Raw genomic sequence first — 14,977 nt, forward strand, 5'->3', positions numbered from 1 at the left:
TGCTCATGTTAATGAACTGTACAGAAGTATGCAAACTTCAGGCTTAAATGCAGTTCTACTTCTTCCACAGATAGTTGCATATAAAAATCCTAAAATGTTTGTCAGTTGTCTATTGTATTTGGTCCAAAGGACCCTGGTAGTAAAAATTGATGCCAAAGTTATAAATTACGTTTAAATAAACACAGTAGAAACATATACACAAGATATAAAACCCTCAATCAACTTGGAGCTTGCTATAATTTATCATATTTTAGAAGGTTATTTTAACATAATTTACGTGAACCATCTAAATCTGTTTGACATATTCATATCCCTAGGAGAAGACTTTAAAAATTAAATGACTTGGGACTTCTCTGGTGGCACAGCAGTTAAGAATCTGCCTGCCAATGCAGGGGACACAGGTTTGAGCCCTGGACCGGGAAAGTCATGCCACAGAGCAACTAAGCCCATGTGCCACAACTACTAAGCCTGCGCTCTAGAGCCCGTGAGCCACAAATACTGAAGCGCAAGAGCCTAGAGCCCGTGCTCCGCAACAAGAGAAGCCACTGCAATGAGAAGCCCGCGCCCCACAATGAAGAATAGCCCCCGCTCGCTGCAACTAGAGAAAGGCTGCGTGCAGCAACGAAGACCTAACACAGCCAAAAATAAATAAATTTATTAAAAAAAAATTAAATGACTCAAAACCTGTAATAAACGTTTGAAGCTTTAAACTGTCATTTTTCTCCTCTTCACTTACTCTGTTGTTTGGGTTAGGCTGAGGGGACCACAGAAATTAGAAAGACTCTGGTCGAAAACCGTGTCCTGTTTTATATTCTTCAAGCAGGATTTAGAATTATGGAAAATTCTACCACCCATTGTGAGAATACAAGGTGGCCCTGGTGCTTCAGATGTATAATATGAGCAAGCCATGTGATTTCTTGCTAAATTCTGGATGTAATGATTTTCTCATCAGTTTGATAGTCAAGACTTTCATTTAATGTGTAACAGGGTAGAAGTTGTAAACTGGTGGAATTGGACTGATTTTCTGATTTGCCCCATTGCATGGCACAGTCAACAGATTAATTGTGTCAGAGTTTCAGCATTCCAAATCTTCACCTGGGAAGAGGCAAGCCTGGGGCAGTTGCTATGGTGACCATGCCCATGGCTAGGCCCCCAGGCATAAACACACTGCCCCACCAGTAACCATCTCTTGAATTTTAGTTCTTTGACTATAGTAAGGACAAAGAATACATAAATGATGAATCATTTACTGATCATGAATCAACTTTACCCGATGAAGAAACAATGAATATAACTATTATTCTAGATTTTATTCTCAAGAATAAGTAATTCTTGTACTAATGGAGAAAATTTTGATTGCTTGACCATAAATACAAGAAAAAGATAAGTTCCTGTTATAAAGTACCATTTTGAGAATTAATTAAAAGAAAGCATTTGATAGGGTCACTTACCAGCAAATTACCTTTCCATATAAAATCAAAGTACATGTGCATTTGGTGTCATTAATACCATGAATAAAGAAAAACAAATAGAAGATAAACTTTCAAAAGAAAAAGAAAATAGAAAATGAACTCATACAAAATGAATTCTTGAATACAGATATTACCTGAAAGTAGGCTTTACTATCATTTCACTTTTAAGGAAGATTCTACCTTTTGATTACTAGTGTAACCATGCAGGACCATGTGGGGCCTTCCTGGGACAGACCCCTCCCCCATATCCTCTGTATACCTAGATAACAGTATCTGATGCACATTTCCTGAGTTGTTTTATGGATGCTAAAACCTCCACCAAATGGAAGAATTAACTACTTGATGACTGTGAGCACATAGCCCCCAGGTCTATTAGAGCCTAAGGATTGATAATGTTAACACCTGTGACACCACCCTGTTACCTCACCATGAAGCAATCAGAGTATTGTGCATAAGCTGATCACACACCCGGGGATTCCCCTCCCTCATTTGGCCTTTAAAAATGCTTTCCTGGCTCACTCCTTCTTGTGAGAGCACCAGAATCACAACTAACTGCTGAACAATCATCAACAGGAAGACACTGGAACTCACCAAGAAAGATACCCCACATCCAAAGACAAAGGAGAAGCCACAATGAGATGGTAGGAGGGGAGCAATCACAATAAAATCAAATCCCATAACTGCTGGGTGGGTGACTCACAAACTGGAGAACACTTATACCACAGAAGTCCACCCACTGGAGTGGAGGTTCTGAGCCTCACGTCAGGCTTCCCAACCTGGGGGTCCAGCAACAGGAGGAGAAATTCCTAGAGAATCAGACTTAGAAGGCTAGTGGAATTTCATTGCAGGACTTCGACAGGAATGGGGGAAACAGAGACTCCAGTCCTGGAGGGCACACACAAAGTAGTGTGCGCATCGGGACCCACGGGAAGGAGCAGTGACCCAATAGGAGACTGAACCAGACCTACCTGCTAGGGTTGGGGGGTCTCCTGCAGAGGCGGGGGGGGGGGGGTTGTGGCTCACCATGGGGACAAGGACACTGGCAGCAGAAGTTCTGGGACGTAATCCTTGGTGTGAGCCCTCCCAGAGTCCTCAATTAGCCCCACCAAAGACCTGGGTAGGCTCCCGTGCTGGGTAGCCTCAGGCCAAACAACCAACAGGGAGGGAACCCAGCCCCACCCAACAGCAGAGAAGAGGATTAAAGTTTTACTGAGCTCTGCCCAACAGAGCAACACCCAGCTCTACCCACCACCACTGCTGCCCATCAGGAAACTTGCACAAGCCCCTTAGATTGCCTCATCCACCAGAGGGCAGACAGCAGAAGCAAGAAGAGCTACAATTCTGCAGCCTATGGAAGAAAAACCACATTCACAGAAAGGCAGACAAAATGAAAAGGCAGAGGACTTTGTCCCAGATGAAGGAACAAGATAAAACCCCATAAAAACAACTAAATGAAGTGGAGATAGGTAACCTTCCAGAAAAAGAATTCAGAATGATGAGAGTGAAGATGATCCAGGACCTCGGAAAAAGAATGGAAGCAAAGATCGAGAAGATGCAAGAAATGTTTAACAAAGACCTAGAAGAATTAAAGAACAAACAAACAGAGATGAAAAATACAATAACTGAAATGAAAACTACACTAGAAGGAATCAATAGCAGAATACCTGAGGCAGAAGAAAGGATAAGTGACCTGGAAGACAGAATGGTGGAATTCACTGCCATGGAACAGAATAAAGAGAAAAGAATGAAAGAAATGAAGACACCCTAAGAGACCTCTGGGACAACACTAAATGCAACAACATTCATAAAATAGGGGTCCCAGAAGGAGAAGAGTGAGAGAAACGACCCGAGAAAATATTTGAAGAGATTATAGTCAAAAACTTCCCTAACATGGGAAAGGAAATAGCCACCCAAGTCCAGGAAGCACAGAGAATCCCAGGCAGGATAAACCCAAGGAGAAACGTGCCGAGACACACAGTAATCAAATTCACAAAAAGCAAAGACAAAGAAAAATTATTGAAAGCAACAAGGGAAAAATGACAAATAACATACAAGGGAACTCCCAAAAGGTTAACAGCTGATTTCTCAGCAGAAACTTTACAACCCAGAAGGGAATGGCAAGATATATTTAAAGTGATGAAAGGGAAGAACCTACAACCAAGATTACTATACCCAGCAAGGACCTCATTCAGATTCGACAGAGAAATCAAAAGCTTTACAGACAAGCAAAAGCTAAGAGAATTCAGCACCAGCAAACCAGCTCTACAACAAATGCTAAAGGATCTTCTCTAAGAGGGAAACACAAGAGAAGAAAAGGACCTACAAAAACAAACCCATAACAATTAAGAAAATGATAATAGGGACATACATATCAATAATTATCCTAAACGTGAATGGATTAAATGTTCCAACCAAAAGACACAGGCTCGCTAAATGGATACAAAAACAAGAGCCATATATATGCTGTCTACAGAAGACCCACTTCAGACCTAGGGACATATACAGACTGAAAGTGAGGGGATGGAAAAAGATATTCCATGCAAATGGAAATCAAAAGAAAGCTGGAGTAGCAATTCTTGTGTCAGATAAAATAGACTTTAAAATAAAGAATGTTACAAGAGACGACGAAGGACACTACATAATGATCAAGGGATCAATCTAAGAAGAAGATATAACAATTATAAATATATATGCACCCAACATAGGATCACCTCAATATATAAGGCAACTGCTAACAGCTATAAATGAGGAAATTGACAGTAACACAATAATAGTGGGGGACTTTAACACCTCACTTACACCAATGGACAGATCATCCAAACAGAAAATTAATAAGGAAACACAAGCTTTAAATGACACAATAGACCAGAGAGATATAATTGATATTTATAGGACATTCCATCCAAAAACAGCAGATAACACTTTCTTCTCAAGTGTGCACATAACATTCTCCAGAATAGATCATATCTTGGGTCACAAATCAAGCCTCAGTAAATTTAAGAAAATTGAAATCATATCAAGCATCTTTTCTGACCACAACGCTATGAGATTAGAAATGAATTACAGGGAAAAAAAAGTAAAAAACACAAACACATGGAGGCTAAACAATACGTTAATAAATAACCAAGAGATCACTGAAGAAATCAAAGAGGAAATCAAAACCTACCTAGAGAAAAATGACAATGAAAACACAATGATCCAAAATCTATGGGATGCAGCAAACACAGTTCTAAGAGGGAAGTCTATAGCAATACAAGCTTACCTCAAGAAACAAGAAAAATCTCAAATAAGCAATCTAACCTTACACCTAAAGGAACTAGAGAAAGAAGAAAAAACAAAACCCAAAGTTAGTAGAAGGAAAGAAATCATAAAGATCAGAGCAGAAATAAAAGAAACAGAAACAAAGAAAACAACACAAAGATCAATAAAACTAAAAGCTTGTTCTTTGAGAAGATAAACAAAATTGATAAACCACTAGCCAGACTCATCAAGAAAAAGAGGGAGAGGACTCAAATCAATAAAATTAGAAATGAAATAGGAGAAGTGACAACAGACACCACAGAAATACAAAGCATCCTAAGAGACTACTACAAGCAACTCTATGCCAATAAAATGGACAACCTGGAAGAAATGGACAAATTCTTGGAAACTTATAACCTTCCAAGACTGAACCAGGAAGAAATAGAAAATATGAACAGACCAATCACAAGTAATGAAATTGAAACTGTGATTTAAAATCTTCCAACAAACAAAAGTCCAGGACCAGATGGCTTCATAGGTGAATTCTATCAAACATTTAGAGAAGAGCTAACACTCATCATTCTCAAACTCTTCCAAAAAACTGCAGAGGAAGGAACACTACCAAAGTCATTCTATGAGGCCACTATCACCTTGATACCAAAACCAGGCAAAGATACTACAAAAAAAGAAAATTACCGACCCATAACACTTATGAATATAGATGCAAAAATCCTCAACAAAAGACTAGCAAACAGAATTCAACAACACATTAAAAGGATCATACACCATGATCAAGTGGGATTTATCCCTGGGATACAAGGAATCTTCAATATATGCAAATCAATCAATGTGATATGCCATATTAACGAACTAAACAATAAAAACCATATGATCATCTCAATAGATGCAGAAAAAGCTGTTGACAAAATTCAGCACCCATTTATGATAAAAACTCTCCAGAAAGTGGGCACAGAGGGAACCTACCTCAACATAATAAAGGCCATATATGACAAACCCACAGCAGACATCATTCTCAATGGTGAAAAACTGAAAGCATTTCCTCTGAGATCAGGAATGAGACAAGGATGTCCACTCTCACCACTATTACTCAACATAGTTTTAGAAGTCCTAGCCACGGCAAACAGAGAAGAAAAAGAAATAAAAGGAATAAAAATTGGAAAAGAAGAAGTAAAACTGTCACTGCTTGCAGATGACATGATACTATACATAGAGAATCCTAAAAATGCCACCAGAAAACTACTAGAGCTAATCAATGAGTTTGGTAAAGTTGCAGGATACAAAATTAATGCACAGAAATCTCTTGCATTCCTATACACTAATGATGAAAAATCTGAAAGAGAAATTATGGAAACACTCCCATTTACCATTGCAACAAAAAGAATAAAATACCTAGGAATAAAGCTACCTAGGGAGACAAAAGACCTGTATGCAGGAAACTATAAGACACTGATGAAAGAAATTATAGGTGATACAAACAGATGGAGAGATATACCATGTTCTTGGATTGGAAGAATCAACATTGTGAAAATGACTATACTACCCAAAGCAATCTACAGATTCAATGCAATCCCTATCAAATTACCAGTGGCATTTTATACAGAACTAGAACATCCTCATCAGTTCACTCAGTCCCATGTAATTAATTTTTTTTTCATCTTGATCTTTTGTTAGCACTTTTATGAGTTCATCAGTTTTTCATTAGAGTTCTGAAAATGCTTATTCATTCAGTTCAGCAGTACAGTCAGTTACCAGAAACCTGTACTTGTCAGAGTCTTTTCCATGAATTTCTTGAAGATGAAACCCTTTTATAGGAACATATTTGCAAAATCATCAGAGTACACCCAGAACTGTCTGTAAATGACAAAAGACTTAAAAATGACCACGGTTAAAGATTTGATGAAAGTTCATAATAATGCAGTTGACAAGAAAATTAGTTATTTCTGAGCTATACATTTTAAAGTAATAACTAGGATTATTACATATAACATTATACCAGAACATATTAAGATTTTTAGAAATTTCATGTAATGTCTGAAACATTTATATTAACATATTTCCATACATATTTCCATACACATACAAATATAAGATTTTTAGAAATTTCATGTAATGTCTGAAACATTTATATTAACATATTTCCATACAAATAACCCAATGAAAGTTTAGTATTAGTTGTTTTGTTTGTTTTTTTATACTGCAGGTTCTTATTAGGCATCAATTTTATACACATCATTGTATACATGTCAATCCCAATCGCCCAATTCAGCACACCACCATCCCCACCCCACCGCAGTTTTCCCCCCTTGGTGTCCATATGTCCATTCTCTACATCTGTGTCTCAACTTCTGCCCTGCAAACTGGCTCATCTGTACCATTTTTCTAGGTTCCACATACATGCATTAATATACGATATTTGTTTTTCTCTTTCTGACTTACTTCACTCTGTATGATATTAATTAATTACATGGGACTGAGTGAACTGATGAGGATGAGTATAATTTTTGTGACTTTCTGTCTGAATTAAAAAAAAAAAAAAATCCCACAAGGACTCAGAGGCAAAGAATATACAAATCAATTTTCACTGCAAAGTAAAGGAGCTGTTACAGTGGAGGATTACTGGACTGAATGTCAATATTATGACATAGTATGAGTGTGTTTCATGTTTGGTAATTGCAATCATTGTTGCTTTGGTTGTGGTCATCCATGTACAATGCTTGGTGTCAGTCTATTTATCTCTTGTAAAAATAACATACAGTGTGTGTGTGTGTTTGTGTGTGAAAAAAAAAAAAAAAGAAAAAAATCCATCACTGAGATTTCCAAATTAAGAGAATGAAGGAGAAATACCATATGATCATCTCAACAGATGAAGAAATAACATTTATAAAATCCAACATCCATTCATAGAACAGTCTTAAGACGTAAGACATTTTGTTAACGTATATCTACCTACAGTGAACATCATATTTGATGGTGACAGTTTGAAATACTTTCCTTTGCAACTGGTAGCAAGACAAGGATACCTGCCATCTTATCTCTATTCAAATTGTAGCAGAAGTTTTAACCAAGGTAGTAAGGAAAAAAAAAAAAAAAAGGAAAAGGAAAAAAGAAGAAAAATTAGAAGAAAAAGAGAAATAAAAACTGTCATTACTGATTGGTATTACTATGTAAATAGAGAATCCAAAACCAGGTATGGATATATAATTAGAATTAATAAGAAGTTTAGGAAGTTTGCTAGCTATAATTTCATGATATGGAAATCCATTTATTTTTCTGTACTTGTAAAAAACAGAAAATAAAATTATACTTTATAAAGTATAAAAAAAAAAAAAAAGACTAAATGGGCAATGCACAAATCCTTTTTTTCCAGTTTTGAGATAAAATTGACATATATCACTATTTAAGTTTAAGATGTACACCACAATGGTTTCACTTACATTTATTGTGAAATGATTACCATGATAATCTCCCCATATTTAGACACAATAAAAAGAAGCAAAAAAAGAAAAAAAAAGAAAAAAGAAAGAAAAAAGAACTAGAACAAAAAATCTTAAAATTTGTATGGAGACACCAAAGACCCCGAATACCCAAAGCGGTCTTGAGGGAAAAAAATGGAGCTGGAGGAATCAGATGCCCTGACTTCAGACTATACTACAAACCTACAGTAATCAAGACAATATGGTACTGGCACAAAAATAGAAATACAGATCAATGGAACAGGATAGAAAGCCTAGAGATAAACCCATGCACCTATGGTCAACTAATCTATGACAAAAGAGGCAAGGATATACAATGAAGAAAAGACAGCCTCTTCAATAAGTGGTGGTGGGAAAACTGGACAGCTACATGTAAAAGAATGAAATTAGAACACTCCCTATCACCATACACAAAGCTAAACTCAAAATGGATTAGAGACCTATATGTAAGTCGGGACACTATAAAACTCTTAGAGGAAAACATAGGAAGAACACTCTTTGACATAAATCACAGAAAGATCTTTTTTGATCTACCTCCTAGAGTAATGAAAATAACAAAAATAAACAAATGGGACCTAATCAAACTTAAAAGCATTTGCAAAGCAAAGGTAACTACAAACAAGATGAAACGACAACCCTCAGAATGGGAGAAAATATTTGCAAACGAATCAACAAAGGATTAATCTCCAAAATATGTAAACAGCTCATGCAGTTCAATATTAAAAAAAACAAACAGCCCAATCAAGAAATGGGTAGAAGACCTAAATAGACATTTTTCCAAAGAGGACATACAGACGGTCAAGAAGCACATGAAAAGTTGCTCAACATCACTAATTATTAGAGAAATGCAAATCAAAACTACAATGAGGTTATCACCTCACACCAGTTAGAATGGGCATCATCAGAAAATCTACAAACAACAAATGCTGGTGAGGGTGTGGAGAAAAGGGAACCCTCTTGCACTGTTGGTGGGAATGTAAATTGATACAGCCACTATGGAGAACAGTATGGAGGTTCCTTAAAAAACTAAAAATAGAACTACTATCTGATCCAGCAATCCCACTACTGGGCATATACCCAAAGAAAACCATAATTCAAAAAGACACATGCACCCCAATGTTCATTGCAGCACTATTTACAATAGCCAGGTCATGGAAGCAACCTAAATGCCCATCGACAGACGAATGGATACAGAAGATGTGGTACATATATACAATGGAATATTACTCAGCCATAAAGAGGAACGAAATTGGGTCATTTGTAGAGATGTGGATGGACCTAGAGACTGTCATACAGAGTGAAGTAAGTCAGAAATAGAAAAACAAATATCGTATATTAATGCATATATGTGGAACCTAGAAAAATGGTACAGATGAACCGGTTTGCAGGGCAGAAATAGAGACACAGATGTAGAGAACAAATGTATGGACACGAAGGGGGGAAAGTGGCGGGGGCTTGGGGGGGTGGGTGTGATGAATTGGGAGATTTTGATTGACATGTATACACTAATATGTATAAAATGGATAACTAATAAGAACCTGCTGTATAAAAAAATAAATAAAATTAAATTAAAAAATTAAAAAAAATAAAAATGCTTTCCTGAAACCCACGGGGGAGTTTAGGTTTTTGAGCACTAGCTGCCTGGAATCCTTGTACAGGGCCTTACAATAAACGCTGCACTTTTCACCACAACCCGATGTCAGTAGATTGGCTTTACTGTGTGCAGGCAAGTGGACCCAAGTTTGGTTCAGTAATACTAGGACATTTAAAAATAATTCACCAAGCCTGCTACATTTAATCATTCCTTTTCCTAAAGTAAAGTTTATCAAATAAACTTCACACATAAATATTTTGGCCACAGTTAATATTTGGCTAATAACTGAAATATACTGTTAACACATTGTTAATTTGGTCTATATTGTGACTCAAAAGATCTCATTTTTTAATTAGAACACTATTTTTTTATCACTATAACATTACAGTCTTTATTTAAGCTATCCTTTGAGGAAGACTGAAACCGATTTCCCAGAATTTAGGTTAATGAGAGCTCCATATCCCAGTGCACTGCAGATTACTCCACATTGTGGCCTTCTTTCTAGCGATTGACAACAGAAGTGCAGATTCACACTTGCCTAGGAATAGTCCCCCCTGGATGGATGTACAAGGGAATTAAAAGCCTACCCTTTTCAGTGGCTTTAAGGTAGCATTCAGCTCACCTTGTCACTTGGTGGCAAGTTTACCTAATTGATTCTTATGTGTGACAAAGTAACAGTTCACAGGATTATTTTAAATTCTGTCTTCTAAAAGTTTTTTCCCCTCACTTTGTGATTTCACATGGAACACTGCTTTATTTGAACAGTCAGACTTTATCAGCATGAAGCCAGGTTTTGTCCGATGAAGACAGGGACAGAGCTGCTTCTCTTTCTCCCCAGTGTTTCTTCAATCCACTTTATTAAAGCAAAATTGAGAAGAGGTTTCTGGTGACAACATTTGTAGTTCTTTAGGCAGATAAAAACGTGTAGGTAGGGATCAGGATTTATTCAGTTTTATTTCTGCCTGAATATTTTAGAATCAATATTAATTCTCAGGGAAAAGATTGCTGGGATGTTAGAAGGCCTCTGGAGGTTCCAATTTGGTAGAACCTTTGCCAAAGGATTCCTGCAAAAGATGCACAAGGGCACCATCGTCTCGTGTCACAGGGTCCTCTGGCTGAAGGTATCACATTTCTCTTATGTTTCTGTCACGGTGGGAAACCAGGAGGGTTGGTTTTATTTTAAATATCAAATATTCTAAAAATATTAATAAACAATAGATAATAAGATCCTCACTTGGAGAATAGGATTCTCAAGTTTGAGAAAAATATAAAGATAGGTGTTGGCTGTTTCACTTTTTTTTTTAAGAATTTTTTTGTTTTTTGATGTGGACCATTTTTAAAGTCTTTAGTGTATGTGTTACAATATTGCTTCTGTTTTATGTTTTGGTTTTTTGGTCACGAGGCATGTGGGATCTTAGCTCCCCGACCAGGGACTGAACCCGCACCCCCTACATTGGAAGGTGAAGTCCTAACCACTGGACCTCCAGGGAAGTCCCTGTTTCACTTTATATCACATCTATGTGTTATAATTATTACTCCAAAATAGAACTGCTATACAGTCAATTAAACAATTTGGAGAAATGCTTTTTTTATGCCTCTGTCCCTATACTGCCCTACAGCCTTTCACATATATAATTCAAGAAAAGGTTAAGGATATTTTCTTAAGAGAAGAAAAAACGAAAGGAACAGTTGAAAAATTTTAACTCCATCTAACCATTCATGACTATACATGATAATGAAGGCAAAGAATAGAAGCTGGCAGGGAAAGAAAGTCTTGTAAAACTTGTATTGCTGGGGTAAACAAATCATGGCACAAGACGTGGGAAAAACAATTATAAAAAATATTTTAGAGCTAAAGAGGAAGAGCAAAGGAAGACCAGCTTTTATTTTCTATACAGAGCTATTCAAACAAGTAAACTATGTTGTTTTTAGTAGGTTGAATGAACGGAAAATAAAGTTACACATAATTTTTGATATTTGGTCTTAATCAGCAACTCTCATTTCAAGGGCATGGCCTCAAACAAGGACATCAGTCTTTCCAGGCCTAAAGAGTATATGAGGAGCTATCTATAAAAATGAAGACAAACTCCAAAGGGTCCCACCCCCAAATACTCTCATAGCTCCACTTTGCTGTAGACTTTTAGTGTAGACACCGTATACAATTTCCATGTAGATCTACCGACCTTATATCTGTGATAAAATGGTGTTAGGTTATTTGACAGCATTCAGAAGTTCTTTGTAATTTCCTGTTTTATTAGGTAGCAGTAGGGAAAAACATAACAATAATCAAGTATGGATACTTAAATGAAAGAACATTGAAAAGCTGGTGAACTTGGCTTTCTATAAAGTATGCCATGTAATTACCTTTTATTCATTCATTTCACAGTCTGTGTCCTATATTACTTAATTGCAAAGAAAAGAGCAGACTGCTCATGTGTACACTAACTGTAAGTGATTGAATGATCCTGTTCTCAATTCTTAAGAGAAAAAAAATGTTAATGAAGACAATATAAAGAAGGCAAAAATAGGACATAATCCACAAAAATATATACCGCCCTCTTAGAAAAACATGATTTAAGAACAGATAGTCTAAGAACTAAGTTAGTTAACTCCCACACTTGATCTTACTCGCTTTATTCATTAATTTTACTCTAAATTAAAAAAATATTTCACATCAGATTCAAACATCTGCAAAGAAATATTAATGATGAAAAGCCAATTACTATAATCATTTGATGTGCAAGGATGGGAGCTCAAGAGTAGCAAATGGACATTTGCTAAAAGGCTGTTCCACTGAAACTTGAAAACAACCATGTTCAAGGTGATATGTTTTCATCCTCCATATATTAAAAATGGTCTGTGTTGATTTCTGTCTGAAATTGGTGATTACATGAGGAGGAGCACAATTTATTGATTTCATCTAAGAACTCAACACCAAAGTAATTTAAAAACCTAAAGACCTGCCTTTAGCCACAGAGATTATTCTTACTTCTGGTTCTTGTCAAGAAATATAACCATGATCTCTTTGATGCCCAAGTCTTTTAAATGTTTTATCATAAAATATAATATTCATGGCGGATCAGCTGAAGGATGTATAGTCCATTAATTTTTCTATAGCCTTTAAGTTTTTGCCTGGATTCTCCTTAGTCCATTAGAGACCTTGGAATAACTTTAGAAACTTGTACAATTTTTTTCCCCGAAATGTACTTTGGTACTAGCACCCAGATATGCCATAATAAATATCTCTATGAATTTTATCGTCACATTTTTTTTTTTGTACAGACATTGGTGAGGCCATCATCTTTTATTTCACACAGAGTGTCCTTTTATGAGACCCATGAAAAAAATTTTATTTACTTGTTATCCTCCAGAAAAGCTGTTCAGGGGACATTGTAAATATTTTAACTGACTGTGGTAGTTTTAAAACATGTGTCCAAATTCTTTGACATTCCTTCAATCTAATTTCCCTCTCTTGAATATGGCCTTGCTTTAGTGTCTCAGTTCTAGTCGGCAGAAAGTGACAGAAGTGATGTTGCATGATTTGGGAGGCTAGAATATAAAAAGCAACACAACTTCTACCTATCTCTTTCTCTCTCTCTCTCTCTCTCTCTCTCTCTCTCTCTCCTTCCTCCCTCCCTCCCCTCCCACCCTCATGCCTTGGAGACCTTAGCCAACATATATGATGTTCAGCTACCTGAGCCACTGTGCTGGAGAAACCACATGGAAGGACCATAGAGACAGACAGAGATGCTCAAGGAATGCCAACTGTTCCAGCCTCCGCTCTTTGAGTCATCCCAGTATCAAATGCCAAGTATTTGAGTGAGAAAATGCTGAGATGATTCCAGCCCCAACTTTCCACCTAAACTGGCTAATGCCAGGTAGTATAGAAATGAGCTGTCCACATTAAGCTCTGTCCAAATTGCAGATTCACGAGCAGAATAAATGTTGTTATTCTGGTGTGACAGGAATAGTAATGGCACCCCAAAGATGTCCACATCCTGCTCCCTGGAGTCTACAGGTACGATAAGTTATATAGGAAAGGGGAATTAAGGTTGTAGCTGGGATTAAGTTTGCTTGAAATTAGCTGCCCTCAAGATAGGGAGGTTATCCTGGATTATCCAGGTAGGCTAATGTAATCACAAGGGTCCTTAAAAGGGGAGGAGTGAGGAAGAAGAAGAGAGTCAGAGGGAGATGTGAGTACAGAAGAATGGTCAGAGAGATGCAACATCACTGGCTTTGAAGATGGAGGTAAGGAACCATAAGCCAAGGAATGACATAACCTATAGAAGTTGGAAAAGGCAAAGAAACAGATTCTCTGCCAGAACCTCTAGAAAGAAATAGGGTGCTACTTGATTTTAGACTGATAAGATCTATGTGAGACTTCTTTCATCCAGAACTTTAAGACAATAAATTTGTGTTAAGTCACTAAGTTTGTGATAATTTATTATCGTAGCAATAGAAAACAATATACTCTTATTTTAAGCCTCTAAGTTTGAGGGGATTTCTTATCATTAATTCTATAATTGGAACAGGGACCTTGCTTAATTCTCAGTTTTGGCCTATAGGAAGTTCAAACCCAATCAATGAGCCATCTTGGACCACTTCGCAGGATCTCATCTCATATCTCCACTCTAATTTTCCCTTTCTTTTGCTATGTTTTCTCCCTGGTACTATGCTTATTTTTTATATACTACCTCATATCCTTTTAGAACAGAGCCAGAAATAAATAAATAAGATTGACTAAAACGATATATTTACCATGACCTATCACAAGTAGTGAAATAGACAGAATGAAAAGTATCTTGTCTCTAGCAAAAACCAAACCAAACCTCTAAAGCAGATCAACAGCTATGGAGGGCATCAACACAAGACAGAAGCAAACATTTAATTTACTTTAATATTTTCTAAAATTAGAGAAATAAAGTATTTAACTCTTCTGTTTTTTAATCTAAGAACATGAAATAAAACTTCTTATCCAAACTACAATAAAAAACTATATCTGTGTATGTATATGTGTACATGTATACACACACTTGATATATATACATTTCAGCTTTGTATTGTGTCTGCTTAAGAGAGTATAAAAAAAGAGACAAAAATCAGGAGTTGACAGAGAAAGACATAGAAACAGAAGGAAAAAGGAGATGATTAGAAAAAAAAAAAGTATGGTGGGGAGA

General features: G+C 36.6%; 1 protein-coding gene across 1 annotated transcript in view; it reads right to left on the bottom strand.

Moving 5' to 3' along the window:
- The window catches only part of IMMP2L (inner mitochondrial membrane peptidase subunit 2), a 681,598-nt gene that overhangs the window by 17,043 nt on the left and 649,578 nt on the right, over positions 1–14,977 (bottom strand). The gene's annotated exons all lie outside the window — the stretch shown is intronic.

This window comes from Balaenoptera physalus (assembly GCF_965194825.1).
Source record: "Balaenoptera physalus genome assembly, chromosome: 8".
Classification (NCBI taxonomy): domain Eukaryota; kingdom Metazoa; phylum Chordata; class Mammalia; order Artiodactyla; family Balaenopteridae; genus Balaenoptera; species Balaenoptera physalus.